The sequence below is a fragment of the Prinia subflava genome, chromosome 3 (assembly GCF_021018805.1).
Source record: "Prinia subflava isolate CZ2003 ecotype Zambia chromosome 3, Cam_Psub_1.2, whole genome shotgun sequence".
NCBI classification, from domain to species: domain Eukaryota; kingdom Metazoa; phylum Chordata; class Aves; order Passeriformes; family Cisticolidae; genus Prinia; species Prinia subflava.
Window position 1 is genome coordinate 99,921,261 of NC_086249.1, and position 13,663 is coordinate 99,934,923.

The following is a 13,663-nucleotide window of genomic DNA, read 5'->3' on the forward strand; positions in this document are numbered from 1 at the left end:
GCACTGGCAGCCCCGCACCGCCGCTACGGCGCCCGCCCCCGGGGCCCCGGTCCCTCCCCCGGCTCGGGCGATGCCTGTGTCCCCCAGGCACACGCCGCGGTGGCGGCCGGGCGGGACGCGCCTCGGGGGGGCCGGGGGATTCCTGCCGCCGCTCCGGGAAACAAGGTTACCGGAGGAGGCGGTGGCGGAGGAGGGAGCCACAAACAGGCTGAGCCGCAGGAACCCCCGGGCCCCCACGCAGACGGGGCCCCCCGGAGAGAGCCCGGGCTGCCTCCCGTCGCCCACCCGCCGCGGCATCTCCCTGCCAAGGCCGTCCGCGCCATTTTAGACACACTCGCTCCCGCTCACGCACTCACACTCACACACGCGCGCACGGGAGCGAGGTTTCCGCTGCCGCTGCCAGAGACAACAGGCAGCAGCCGAGCCCGGGCTGCGCAGGCGGAGCGGCGGCAGCGGTGGGAGAGAGGGACACACACACGCAAGCACACACACCCACGCACCGCGGGCCAGGCAGAAATGTGCGTTTCAGGTAATTTAAGGCCGCATTCCCGGCGCGGGGAAGGAAGAGCGCAGGCCTGCGCGCCCCCAGCCCATTAACCCGCCGCGCACTCGGCATCCCGGGATCCCTTCATTGTTGCCTTTATTCCGTATGGCTTTTGCTTTCCAGGAGGGGGATAGAAAGGAATAAAAAAAAAAGGGGGGGGGGAAGGGGAGGGAAAAAAAAGAAAAATATCACCAAGCCAGCCCCTTCCCCCTGTTCGTTCCCCATTGTTCGTCCGCGGGAGGCTGGGAGAGCGCAGCGCCACGGGCTCGCCATTAGCCGGGCTCCGGCGAGCCCTCCCCTGCCCCCAGTAGCTCGGGAAACTTAGGAGGCAGGGTGGGAGGGAACCCCCCCACACTGAATACAAAACTCCCAGCGCTCCTGCGAGAGTTGGGCGAAGGCCTGCGCTCACTTCCGCAACGTTATCCTCGCAGAAATACCGGAGCACGGCCCCCGTTTCCTTCCCCCGGCCCCCGCCGCACCCCCGAGGGGGTGGAGTGATTAATGGGCCGTACGCCCTTGGTTTCCCTCCGGCCACCCCGGCACAGCGCTCCCCGGCGCGGAGCCTCCGCGGCACGCCTGGCGGGGGCGGCCCCCTCCCCCCGGCATCCGTCGGGGACGTTGCGAGATATTGATCACGGACGACTTCATTTTGCATAACTGCGGCTGACAGGGCCTGTGGTTCCCTCATTTACGGAGCAACAGCTTCGCGGGGCTGATGGATGGGGAGCGGCCCCCTCTGCTCCCCCAACCCCCCACTCCGTTCCCCAGCGCCAGCCCCGAACCCCGCCGGGGCACGGTGGCTCCGCGCCTCATGCAGCAAATGGCCGCGGACAACAGGCAAATATTAAACTTGGGTGCCTCCGTCTCTCGTTTTACCTAGCGCGGCCGGCGTGGAAGCCTCTCGCTTCCCGCAGGGCTTTGTCTGCACAGCCACGGCAAGGCCAGGGCCGGGGCATGGGTACCTTCGGCGGCCGCAGGCAAGAAAAAGTGCTTGGGAAGTTGGGGGGTTTCCCCTTTTTTTTTTTTATTTTTAATTATCTCCTCCTCCTCCCATCAACAAACAAATAAACAGCCTGGTTTCTGCTGAACAATGCATAAAAAATAGCCTCGCCCCAAAGTTTATGTGGGGTTTATGGCGCTAACGTTTCTCCTTAATGGGAAATGCTTTCCCGAGCACTTCTGGAAAGCTGCGTTACGAGCACCTCGTCTCCGCAGCGTGTCCCGACCTCACGTCCAGCACCTTTTCCACACCTTTAGAGGAAACGCCTGGCCAGAGCACGGGCACCAAACACCGCCCGACTCGGCGTGCGGAACACACCGGGGGCAAAAAAAAAGGAAACCGAACAACACGTGAAAAAATACAAAATATTAAAGAGAGAAAAAAAAAAAGGCAGAAAAAGGAAATCAAAAGGACATAAAGTTGCCGGTAGCGGCGGTGGCCCGGTGGAGAGGAGGTAGCGAGGAGGCCGCCACCGGCCCTGCCTTCCCATCCCGGCGCTCCGCACCGAAACAAAGCAGCGAATCAACTGCGATGCAGATGGGCGGCTATGAATTTTTTGCTGCTGCTTAGAGCTTTAATTACTCGTTCTTGATCCGTGGGACTACGACACGACACCGCCAAGGTTAAAATGCCCTGAACAGCTCTGAGCAGATGTGAACGAGTTGGCAGACGCGCAAATGAGGTCTGCCTCTAAGCATGATAACAAGTGACTAATACATTGCATATCGCTGAAAGAAAATTATTTTTCTCTAATTTGCATTAGCTTCTTTTTTTTTTTTAACGCCGCCGACATTCCCTCCTCAGAGGCAGCAGCATAATCCTGAAAATATTGCTCCGTGACTTTAAAAGATTTGGAAGGAGGCAGCAATTGCCAGTGTTTTGGCTATGCAAGTGTTTTGGCTATGCAGGCTTGTTTATCTTTCCGCCTTTGCTCCAAGGCGAAACTAGTTTCGCAAGCAGTATTCTCGCAGAAAAATGGCACATGTCATATAAAACACCAGTTTATAGGAATTGATGCTAAAATTGTTGAATGACTACTGGTGTACTTTTGCCACTAATAGCACAGTGTAATCCATAAAGGACCAAGGGGACAGTCAAGGCCAAAAGAGAAAAAAAAGTAGTAGATTGACTGGAGAGAAATAGATAAAGACAACCCATCGACCAAAAACGACTAAAAGGGGGGGGTGAGGGAGGAAATAAGCATCTCCCCCTTCTTACCTGCTTACCACCCCAGAGCTGCCTCGTCAAAAAGACAACAGTACGAGGAGGTCACTTACTATATAAAACACAGCGGTTCTCGTAGGTAGCGCAATTATGTCAGGTACAAATATAGGCCGGAACCCAGTTCTCCAAGTTTCCTCGACTTTCCAGAGGCTCTTCTGAAAGGGCCAGGAGATCACTCTGGGTACTGGAGCAAACTTCAAGAACAGACAGCATTTTATATCCTACTCTCAGAAGACAAACCGAGGGCCTTAGATGCGGAGGCTTTGAGCAGAAAATAGCCACTAGGGAAATTTATGCACGAGGAGTTTTTCACTGAAGACCTACTCCAGGGATCCCTGCACATCCAGGTTATCAGGGGTCGTACGCTGCCATCTCAAGCGATAACTTCTCTGCCAACACGTGTTTGTGAGGAAACGTGCTGCCAAGGCGCCGCACGGTGCCGTGCCCCGGGCCGGCCGGGGCTCGCAGCCGGGCTGCCCTCTTCTGCCGCGGGGCTCCCCGGCAGAGTGACCGGGGCCGGCGCAAACCTGCCGCCGGGAGGGATTTCCCAGCGCCGGGCACGGAGCCGGCCGCTCCTCCAGCTGCCTCCCTGCGCTTGTAAATCAAGCGGAGGCGGAAAGCGGGGCCGGGGGGGAGGGGGCGGAACGCTTCTCCCGGCCAGCGGCGTTTGCTCCAGCGCCGCGGCGGGCGGCAGGGGAGCGCGGCCGGGCGCCCCGCCGCCGCCGCCCGGGATGCCGCCGGGCCCCGGGGCGCCCGGTCGGGCCCCGCAGCGCCGGGCGGAGCCTCCGGGAGCTGCGGGGCGGCCCCGGGGCCGCTCTGGCCGCAGCGAGAGCTTTTGTGTGCGAGTGCCAGCGAGGCGCGGGCTTTTCGCGCTCCAACAGCTGTCACATTATTTGCACTGGCTGTAAACAGCCTTCGCCTTCCCCCCCCAACCCCGCCCCCCTTGCCACAGAGTTAAATCCAGACTAACAATCCCCAGTTAGAGATCAAACCAACAACAGCAGCATTGTGTCTGCCTTCATTGCTTTACCATCAACTACTGCAGCTGGTTTACTCGAAACAAGGAACACCCTCTACCCACCTCCCCCGCCCCGGGGCCACAAACGTGCTTGTTCCCGGAGGTCGGCCAGGCGGAGCCGCGCTGCCCCAGGGCTTCTGCGGGCCGGGGCCGGGGGGTGCTGCTCCGCCACGCCGATGTCGGCGGGTGCCGAGCGCTGCGGGGCTCTCCCCCACAGCACACAGGGGTTTCCAGTCAGCACTCACGCCCGACGAAACGCCTGCACAAGTTGAGCTTCGCTCTCGGTCTGGCTTTTGGGAAAGGCGAGGGGGAACCCCGCTGTAGCGGGGAAAGCCGCGCCTGCAGCTGCGCAGCGCCCCGCGGCACACGGCGAGCTCGCCCCCGCGGCGCGCCTCCGAGCAGCCCTTCCCCGGGAAAGCCGGGCTTCCCCCGATCGCTGCCCGGCCGATCCCTGCCCGGCCGATCGCTGCCCGGCCGATCCCTGCCCGGCCGATCCCTGCCCGGCCGCCGCCGGCAGCGCCCGAGCCGCGGTCGCAGCGAACCTCCCGCCGAGGGGCCCCTCCGCCACCCCTGCCCGGGGCGGTGACCCCGCAACCCGCGGCGGCCCCGGCCCCTCCGTTCAGCCGGGCAACAGAGACGCTTCCACCCTCTCCTTCCCACCGTAAGGAGGAAAAAAAACAATAACAAGAAGAATGCCGATAACCTAAAGCACAAGTCCAGCTCCGTTCATGATACAACCACCTGGAAGCAAAGGAGTGCGCTGCACACTCTCTGAGGGCCTTTTGCCGGTCACAGATGGAATTTGAGTGTAAATCCTCATACCTCCTTCCCTGCCCTTACTTATTTTTTCATCAGCAGCAAAGTTGGAGGAGATGTGGAATTTACTTTACAGAAACATGCGGAAAATAAATCTGTTCGAGGAAACCTTTCCTTGCCCATTCTGACCCCTGGCCTTACCCAAATTGTACATGTAAGGGAAAACCGAGACATGGCAACTTTCTCTGAAATTTGTGTCCCGCACAAACTCTTGAGGAGGCCACAGGAGCTGGAATAACACTTTGTACGTGCCTATATGCATATACAGGAGCCGGCACCAGTAAGGGAAATGAGCTGACTTCATTGGAAGCATATCTCCATCTTGGCCTAAACTCCTGCCTAAGGGCAGTACTACCCCGGCAGGTATGGGGCTTCACACTAACGTGGTAAGTCTCCAGTAGACTTCCAAATCAGATTCAGCACCCAAAGACAGCAGAACATATTCGCAGGTCAGTATCATCGACTATTCATTGGCTATACGTAACTAGAAATCTGCTGGCCTGGTAAAAACCACTGCGAACAGAACAATGTCAGCAAAGGCTGCAACACAGTCTTGTGAGAGACAGGCGATTCGTGCCTACTGAGGCTCTTTCAGCACAAAGGCTTTTAGAGGAAGAAGAGAGAGAAGGGGGGAAAAAAGGAGGGAGGGCTCTCGTGTTTCAGGGCTGCTGTCCCCTGGGAACCAAGAACCAAGTGTAGCTTCAATCAAATGCTGACTTCTCCTCTGGGAGCTCAGTAGGAAACCTGATCTCACTAGCTCATGCCTGCCTCCATGCATATAGGCTGGGTTTTCTTTCATACCAGCAATTTGTATAAAGAGAGGAGCCAATATAGTTTATTGCAAACGAGATCTCGCAGTAATGGATCTAGAGAGATATTTCTGTAGCTAAAATAAGACAACCTTCAGCCACCTGCTCCGGGCAGGCCGCGCCACAGCCGCCTCCAGCTCGGCGCACACGGCTCCGCTGTGGGTGCCCCTGGCACTGCACGGCACAGCCTCCCACGCCTCTCCCCGAGCCCTGCATCCTCCCCGGCTGGCAGCAGCCGCCCTGGCTTGGGGTTTGTGCAATGCCAGGTTACACTTCCATTAAAACGTTTACCCCGGGAGATCACTTCCTGCTTGTGAGTACTGTTCCAGCTTCCTCTGCCGCTCCCAACTTTAGCCAGAGGTATTTCTCTCCTCGCCCAGTGAGGCGTGGAGAGCCCTAAAAAATCCACCCCTGCCCCGTGGTCCTGGGGTGCCCTGACACGGCAAAGCACAGGAGGTCTGCAGGGGAGGGCAGGGCAGTGCTCAGAGCCCCGCATAACTTCACACCGGGGCTGCTTAATTCTGCACGGGGCTTTGCTAATCCACTCTGTGCTCGACTGCTGAAACGGGAGGAAAGGAAAACACTGCACGGGGAACACGACCAGGCCAGAGCAAGGTGAGCATGGGGGACTGCAGCCTGTGGGAAACACTTTCCTTAACACCCAGCTCAGCCTCCTACTGCTGTAGGCAAGTCGGAGAAGCTTAAAGCACAAGCCAGCACACCAGGGCGTGGGAGCAAAGGGGATTGCCCGAGGATCAGAGATCCCTGTAGGATCTCTCCATAGCCGGGAGCTTTCACATGGAGAAAGTTTGGCTCAGGGAGGGAATTTACACTTAGAAAGGGGAGCTCAGCCCATCCCTTCTTGTGCCATTAACAAGTTCTCTGTGAATTTCAAGGAGAGCTGAGAATACGCCCCTCCAGCTTTGATTTCACTTCTCTGTCCCTACCTGTCACCATACACAAATGCCATACTCAAACCATGACTAAACCAGCCCCAAAAAGCTCTCTCACCCCTCCAGGAGACTCCCAGATGCAATGCCACCCCACTCCAGGGGAACACAGAGGAAACACAGCAGTGGGTGAGGGCCAAGCAGCCCCACAGCACCTGCCCACACAGGGACAAGGATACCCATCAGGCTGCCCCAAGCATGGAGTCTGCTCTCTGTGCAAGTGCAGGTGTCCTTCTCTCTGCTATCACCTGTGCCAAGTGCCAGCTACTCCAATACTCCCGTGAAGGTGGAGTTTTCACTTTTACAGCTGAAGATACAGGCCCAAATGTTTTATGATATGCAAATACTGAAAGGCATACAAGGCCCCCCAAGTGAGGTATTGGGGTAAGACCAAGAGCCACTCCAGCTGAAAACGAAAAGCAAACCACACTTTGAGACAGAATGAGCTGGCACACTGCAACCCACCGTGGGCCGTCTGGAGGTGCATAGGGAGGGACCCCAGCACAGCACCAAGCTGCTGCAGCTCCTGCATGTGGGAGATTACTCCAAGGGCAGCAGGAGCTGTGGAAAGGAGAGCACCAAGGCTGAGCACTCTCAGCCCTCCTGGCCGAGGAGCCGGCAGGGGAAACACAATGACAGGCTTTCCCCACGCAGGCTGGGCCGTGCAGCACAGCCCCGAGCCTCCCCTTTCCCCTGTGCTCTACTGAACACACTCAGCTCTTTATGCGAGCTGTTCCCAGTGTGGCTGGTGGATTCTGCGCTTTCCACTTTAATTGTCTTATCCAAATAAAGCTTTGTTTTTCTTAGTAGGACAATCCCAACATTCAGACTGAGATTTTCATTGGACAGAGGAGATATTTTATTCTCGGATTGTTTAGGGAGTCAGGGCTTACAGGGAACAGCCCAGGCTTGTGTGCCTCCACTCACAATGGGCGCTTTGCAGCCCCTTGTCCCATCATGTAGATTCATTTTACTGAATTATCAGGATGAGAATCATTGTTTCTCTCAATTTCATAGCTTTCCAAGTCTACGCAGACTTTAACAAGTCTTTTAGTTTGCACCTAGACAATAAATTTTGTTTAATTTAGCTTCCGGTCTTTAATTTTAGCAGGTCTTCTTTTTGCATGCAAATCAATATGGCAATTACCATCTAAAAGCTCACCCAGCCCTAGGTCAATGTAAATTGATCATTGTCCGCCTTCTACAAAATAACACCGGGAGTCTGTGGTGCATAATGAGATTATACTGGAAACTGTCTCTCAGATCACAAATTATATTTCATGCTGTCAGGATATTCTCCAAGCGGACTTCCTTGCATGTCTAATCACATGGCACCAAATCTATCAGCTCATGAGGTAGTTTTGGGGTGCAAAGAGTGAAGGAAGAGTACCAAATAATTCAGACAACAGTTTTGGAAAACAGGCATGCAGATACCGAGGCGTGCTCTCACTCGCTAACTTTTCCAGCAATGGAAGAGAGGAGGGGAAAAAAATCTCCCCTCAGCCAAGAACTGCTGTCCAGCAAACAAGGAAAAACGAATTCCCTGCTGGAAAGCAGCAGAACTTTCCTAAAGCCACATTTGCAAGGAGTTCTTGGCCTCCTCCTTTCCCTCCCCACCTCATCTGCTCAGCCATTCGAAGGAGCGCTGGCATTCCGCTCCAGAGAAACCCAACGAAGGATGCGCTGTCCTGGCAGAGACCTCCCTGCCCGCCGCAGCCCGGGGACCTGAGCAGGTCAGGTCGGAGGGAAAGGTCGCTCCGGAGCAGCGGCTGCTGTAAGCCAGTTCCCTGAAAGGCCAGAGGATTAACGGGATCTGCTCACAGCCCGGGGAACTCCCCCTGCCTGCAGCCCAGGCCTCCGCGTTCCCTCCGGCACGCACACGCGGTGCAGCCAGCGAGCGCTGCTCGGCGTTTGACAGGGTGAGCCAGGCCCTCCGTGTCACTGCTCAGGGTATTGCAAAACCCACAAAGACTGGAGCAGGCCTGCTCTGGCCACCTATTATTTCTAAAGCAACGCCAGCCTGAGGAGGAAGTATTAAACTCGGCTTCGTGCTGCTCTAAGCCCACACTAAAATGTGATGTATTGCAGTGTTCGGGGGAAAGACAGCGCATCGCACATCACCGGTGGAACCCAACTACGCTGCAGGGTCCCAGTAAGAGCACAGACCTCTGTCAGGACATGCAGAAATCGGAGATCACGCTAAGAACCGATTTACTGCAAGCCATATTTAGTCTGAGGGCAACGTGGCTGCTTAGCTACGACCTCAACTGCAGCAGGCCTTTTGCCTGTCTGTGCAGGGGCCACTCATCGGTCAGAGTTGAGAGACCTTGTAAACGACAGGCACACATTGCCAAAACTGCGCTGGTATGTGCAGCAGTCATTATTCTGGGCTGTGGTGACCTGTGTCCGTTTTCTCCACAAACGGAGACATGGAAACATGTCAACAACTTTGTGCACTCGCAGCTGCACAGATCCAGAAAGTTTGCTTGCATGGACTGTACACGAGCCCCTGCAGCTCAGTCACTGTTAGGGGACCCTTGGCTTCCTCATCAGTCTTCAAAAAAGTGAATTATCGTAGGATGGAGGAAGAGGAGGGAAGAGGAATGACAATTTTGAACTGCCTGAGAAGCTGCAGCTCTTGGCACATTCTGGTAAGGGCAGATACAGCGTGTGACACGGAGCCTGGATTGTCCACCAGCACAGGAATAAAGCCAAGGCACCAGTATTGTTTCAAGACCCAGTCCATATTTGGGCATTCAGCTCACACATCCCAAGTATTGCTTTAAATATTAGAGACATTTGCCAATGTGGTTCATAATGCACTCAAATAGGAGAACTCATTTCTGTTCACTCTCAGATTACTGGCTTGGTCTTGATGGTGGGGGTTTTTTTTGTGGGGGGAGAAGAGAGGGAAACCCTGCTGAGTCTGTTTGCACTGGTCTCTATTAGATATGCAACAAATCTGCCATTTCCGGCGCTGCTTCTATCTAATTAGAGATGTATTTAGATGTGACGTGTAAATAAGCGCAGAGCTGCCTGCTGCCCTGGCTGCGTGGACTGCTCGGGAGCATTTCCAATAAGGCTGTAGCGCCCGGAACCAGGGCTCAGACAAAGAGGGATGGGAATGGTCTGTGCTGCAGGCGAATCCAACAAAACCAGCTTTTATCTATCGCTCTAAAGCCTTAACTGCTTTTAGTCTGTACCGCCCAGGCTTGCACGCCAGGATAGCATCTCATGCACCGAGGACGTCTCAAGCACAAAAGGAAGCACATACGCTCAGAGGAGCTGCGAACAACCCCGACCCGCCCGAGCTGCATCGCAGACCCCGCTCGCCACCTGCCCTGGCGTTCCACGAGGTGTGTTGCTCCCGTGGGCTCCCGAACACCCCGAGGCGGGCACGCCCGGCTCCTGCCTGCGAGCCCAGGGCTGCCCCACGCTGAGAGCACAGATGTGGCCCCGTGGGGCCAACGGCGCCGAGACGCTGGGGGAGAAGTTGACGGAACACGAAGGCGGCCACGGAAACTCGCCCTCCGCCCCCCCGCGGGGCCGGGAAGCTCCATCTCGGGATTTCCACCGCGGCCCGCGGGAGGAGGGCGGGCACGGCAGGGCCGCGAGGGGCGGGGAGCGCCGGAGACGGCCCCGGGCCCGAGGGGCTGCGGCGGCTGCCCCGGCCCCGAGCCGGCTCCAAGCGCTCCTCGGAGTTTCCAGAGAGGAAACTCCTGGGAACGAAATCATCTGGCACTCGCCTCGTGAACTCTTTTCCTGTTGTGGGAAACATCTCGTATAAAGCCATTAGAGGAACGGGGCAGCGCTACCCCGTCCCTCCGGCTCCGACATCATCCCTGCGATCGCTGCTGTGCTCCCGCATCTTTCCAGGCCGGGATAGCCAGCCCCCATCCCCTCTGGCGTGAAGGGTTAACAACCATCACCACCACCACCATAAAAAAAAAAAAAAAAAAAAAAAAAAAAAAAAAAAAAAAGAAAAAAATATCGCGGTGACCTTTTCCTTTTCGTCTCCCCCACTCTCCCTTTCAGGCTCTGGTTCCTGAGCTCGCAGGGAGCCTGAGCGGCTGTCTAGACCGATCTATCACAGACGGACAAACAATACCAGGAGAAGCCCCTGCCCGGTCCCTCAGCCTCCACCACTCACCTTAGAAATGGCGAAGAACAGAAAAGTGACCGCGATACAATCCTCCCCGGTATATTTATAGCCTTCCACATAGCCCACCTTCATGCCTGACAAATGAGATTTTGTCTGCTCTCTCAACGTACGCTCCAATAAACACACACACTTTTTTTTTTTTTTTTTTTTTTTTTTTTTTTTTTTTTTTTTGTGTGTGTGTGTGTTTGTTTTTGGTAACATTCCGGCCTCGTCCCTCCGATCCCGGGGCGGGCGAGGGCCCACCACGCCCGTGCGTGACGCCGGGTTTGATAGCGGGGTCGGGAGGGACGGGGGGAGCAGTAGGAGTCCCGGTCACTCGTCCCTATGCAATCTCCCAACCTGGAAGCTCCCATATCCCTTCGCAGCCGGCCCCCCTCATCCGAAGTACTCCCTGCTCCCTGCCAGCCCTCCAGGTTGCGTATTAAAGAGGTATACGGGGCGAGGAGCCGGAGGTCCAACGCTGCAAAAGGCTGGGGAATAACTAATGAGCTGTGCAGCCCATTGATCCGGTGCATACTTCCTAATTAACTCTGAGTCACCTATTTGTGACAGCAATTCAAAGAACTGCACCAGGGATAAACTGCAACCCCGGCGCGCGAAGGCAACCCGGCGGGGGGGGCGGGGAGGGAGGGGGGAGGAATTTGCTCCTAATCCTCCTAAAAGCAATTAGGGTGAGCGCTGCGCTGGCTACCTCTCGGGAAGAAAAAAAAAAAAAAAAAGGAAGGGAAAAAAACCCACCCAGCGGCTCCAACAGCAGAACCGAAAGGAAATGAATCGGTGTGTCGCAAGGGCGACAGCACCGGGCTCCAGACAGACAGGCAAGCCTCAGCACCTCGGGGACGAAAGTCGGCGGGAGCGGCGGCCGGAGGGAGCGGAACGCCGGTGTCGGCGGGCGGCGGCGCGCACGGAGCTGCGGGAAGCGGTGACCCGGGAGCGGCGGAGTCACCGGCGGGGGGTGCGGGCGCTGCCCGGGGGACCCAGAGCCCGCACCGCCCGCCCGCTCTGCCCCCAGCTTTGTTCCCAAGCGGCTCTGGCGGGGCATTGCTCTTCCCGGCCGCCCCCCGCGGTAGGGCCACGGGGAGGGGGCGGGGAAAAAAAAAGTTAATAGAAACCTTTGGAAAATCCGGGCTTGGCTACGTGGTGCGGGTTGGGCTCCCCCCGCCCGCTCCCCCCCTTTTTTAATGCAAACACGAATACAAAAGCTGCGGGCTCTAAAGAGCAGATGAAAGCAATGAACGGAGTTTCTGGAAAAGATTCATTAGTGGGAATTAATGCTGAGAGGAGCTCCGAGGCGATACCATTAAAGTCAGTCCCCACACTTTGTCAGTTTTACACCGCTCGCTATGGTCGGGGCTTTTTTTTTCTTGTCGGGGTATATGGGGGAGGTGCTTTTCGCCTTCCCCTCGCCCCCTCTGCGATCACCAAACCCGGGATCTGACGGACATCGCGGAAACGAGAGAGAGGGAGGGAGGAAGGAGGAAGGGGAAAGGAAAAGAAAGAAAAAAACAACAAACCACCCAACATACACACATCGAGAAAGAAAGAGGAACGTGAACGCTCCGCAGCCCTCGCCCCCGGACTCGCTCCGCGAACATCAAATGCATGCCTCATATGCTGCGCAGAGCCGCCCCACTTGGCCCTAGCTTCACAAAGCAGCCTCCGCTGCCTCCCCGCCTGGCCGTCCCCCTCCGGCCGGCCCATTGATGGCAAGCCCCGAGCCTCCCTCCTGCTCGCTCTCCCAACTCCAAACTACATTTTCGGGCTGACTAAACTTCCGTGTCACGCCGGACCTCACGCCAGCACAGCTCCGCGCACGGGAAAGCCCCGGGCCGCCCTGTCCCACGTGCGCCGCGGCGCCCGCCCCGCCGGGGCGGAGGGACAGTGGGGAGCAGAGCCCGAGGCTCTCCCGGCGGGGAGAAGGCAGCCGGCAGTGGGGTCTCCCGGTGGGAGAAGGCAGCCGGCAGCGGGGTCTCTCGGCGGGAGAAGGCAGCCGGCAGCGGGGTCTCCCCGCCGCTCACCTGCCCGCCGCCGCCGCACCGCGCGTTGCTCTTGGCGGGGAGCGGAGCCCGGCCCGCCCGGCGCGGGAGCTCTCCCCGCTGGGCGAGCCGGCAGCGCCGCTCCCTGCTTGCCCCGTCCCACGGGAGCCCCCGTAACGCCGCTGCTCCGGCGCCTTCCCGATCATTAAGTGCGAGATGACGGGAACACCGCCACCACTCCCCACACGGGCGCACCGGAGCCGACAACGCGATCGGGAGCTTCCCCCCGCCTCCGCTGCCCCAAACAGACATCTTCACGAGTAACTGCCTCTAAACTTCCCCTCCGACACCGCAGCCCCGGAGGTGCTCCGCTAGAGCCTCCTGCCGCCGCCGCCCGCCCGCCGCTCCCACCCGAGCCCTGCTGCCCCGCGCCGTAACTTTCTGCGGCGCCGCCGCTCCGCCTTTCCCGCGGCCGGCCAGGGGAGCCCCGCGGCCGCCCCCGGCACCGCGGCACTCGGCGGCGGCGCTTCCGCACGGGAGCTGTTCGCGGAGCGGAGCACTGACCTTCCTGCCGCGCCGCGGGCTGTGGCGTGCGCGGTCCGAGACGCGGATCCCCACACCGTCGCCTGGCCCTGCTGCTCTCCCTGAAGGGCAGCCCCGTCGGAGGTGGGAGGAAGAGGCGAGAAAAGTTTCACGATCCCACTCCCCCTCTCCGTGGGTGCGTGTGTCGCGGGCTGCCCCAGCGCGGGCGGGTCGGGGAAGGGGCGCGGAAAGACCAGAGAGCTGCGGGGCGCGGGGAGCAGGAACGTGGCCGCCTCTGCGCCGACGGGGCAGGTGCCCGCGGGAAGGGCTTTGCTCCTCGGCTCGGCTGGGCTCAGCGGCGGGAGTGGGAGCGGCAGCCCGCGATGCTCATTCCGGCTGCCGGCTCTGGTTTGGCAGCGCCATGTTGCTGGCTTGCTCCGGGCGAAGTTCCTGCGCTGGCGAGCGCGGCGCTCCCCACATCTCGCCCGCGCCGCCGTCTCCCGTGCCCTGGCCGCCGCGGCTTTGTGTGTGTGTGGCTGGGGATTTAATTCTCCTCCTCCTCCTCCTCTTCTCCTCCTCTCTCTCTCTCTTTTTCTTCCTCTCCCCCCCCTCCCCTCTTTAGTCCGCCGGGAAAGCCGCTCT

At 58.4% G+C, this 13,663-nt stretch overlaps 1 protein-coding gene across 6 annotated transcripts in view; it reads right to left on the bottom strand.

The window, feature by feature from the left end:
- BCOR (BCL6 corepressor) overlaps positions 1-13,663 on the bottom strand; it is an 82,646-nt gene that overhangs the window by 44,229 nt on the left and 24,754 nt on the right. For 4 of the 6 annotated variants that reach the window (XM_063393024.1, XM_063393027.1, XM_063393026.1 and 1 more), the window contains exon 1: positions 13,064-13,660. The exons of the other annotated variants lie outside the window; for them this stretch is intronic. The gene's annotated coding sequence lies outside the window, so the exon portion shown is untranslated. Of the gene's footprint in view, positions 1-13,063; positions 13,661-13,663 lie in introns of those variants that run through there. 6 annotated transcript variants of the gene reach the window in all.